This window comes from Elephantulus edwardii, unplaced genomic scaffold (genome assembly GCF_000299155.1).
Source record: "Elephantulus edwardii isolate Elephantulus edwardi_28Jun2011 unplaced genomic scaffold, EleEdw1.0 scaffold00016, whole genome shotgun sequence".
NCBI classification, from domain to species: domain Eukaryota; kingdom Metazoa; phylum Chordata; class Mammalia; order Macroscelidea; family Macroscelididae; genus Elephantulus; species Elephantulus edwardii.
This window is the reverse complement of record NW_006399766.1, coordinates 6,921,645-6,923,104: the sequence shown is the minus strand read 5'-3', so window position 1 is coordinate 6,923,104 and position 1,460 is coordinate 6,921,645.

The window sequence follows — 1,460 nt, the reverse complement described above, 5'->3', positions numbered from 1 at the left end:
CCATGTAAAATGAAATTCTTGACAATTTCAGTGTTTTCTCTGTCCGGTTGTGGGGATATTTATTGTCAGGTGTAATTCATACTGAAGGCTGTCATAAATTTCACAGGAGGCAATTGTCTGTCTTTCTCCTGAAACTGTGTGTGTATCTATATAGAAAAACACTAGCACATTTGCCAATCCACATTTTCAGGTATACACCTTAGTGATATGAATGAATAAGTTGTACAACAATTATCCTTAATTTTGGTACCCTTTGTCTCCCTTCCTTCTGTCCCTTTTTATGGGAATCCAATACTAAATATTTGTAATAAACTGAATGCTATCAGGATGTGGGGGAGGTGAGGTACAAGCTAGAGTTCACCCTGAGGCACTAAGGCAATCCTTAAGGATTTACCAGATTCTTGCATTTGCTAACCCCTCCCCCATGAGTCAAGGGGAAGGTTTTCAATAGAAAGAGCTTGGCTTCATTTGCATTGAATTCTCTTTGTGTTTTACTTCCTGATAATTTTCAATAAAGATACAGGAAAGCTGGAATGGGGGGGTCTTCAGTCATGGAACTGCTGGCCCTGTTTTGGGGTTTTTTTTTTATGCTCTCTATCTCATTCTTGGTAGCCTGTTTCATTATTAATAATTATAAAAATATTTTACTCTCAGTTGTTGTGTATCTTAAAGACGAAACTGCCCCATAGGTGACCCTCTGGCAGGTATTCAGAGAAAATTAATTGCACGGTAGGAGATTGCCCATCTTTCTACCACGGAGCAGCTGGTGGCCTTGACCTGCGTGCCTTCCAGATTGCAGTGCAGCTTCTTACCACTAGGCTACCAGAGGGCCCACTGTCCCTAGTATTTATTAACAAACTATGATCTCAATATATTCATCTATTCTTGTCATTTTGTGTTCGAAGTTATACAATATCCATAATTCCGTGATTTACTTTTTCACTATAATGTTTTTGAGGTTCACCCATGTTTTCAAATGTATCACAACCTCATTTCTCTGAGTAATATTCCATTGTACATACATACCATATCTTGCTTATCTGTTAGTGTGACATTTATGTTCTTTCCCCTTTTGGCTATGGTGGAGAGTTTTGCAGTGAAGACTGGTATACATACATGTGTTTATATCACTGCTTTCAAATCCCTGTGGTGGAATTACTGGGCCCATGGTAGTTTTGTTTTAATATGTTGTTGCTGCTATGTGCCATTGAGTCACCTACAACCTTTAGCGACCCTATGTACAGCAGCTCTAAAGTCTGCCCTTTCCTGAGCCAGTCTGTTTTTGACACACCAACTCCCATTGCCCCATTCTGTATCAATCCGTCTCATCTGGGGTCTTCCTCTCCTGCTCTCCCTCTCCTGTGCTGTCCCTTCACCCTTCCAAGCATGATGTCCTCTCCAGGGACCTGCCCCTCTAGCCACGTGCCCAAAGTATATGAGACAGAGCTTCAAAATCCTAA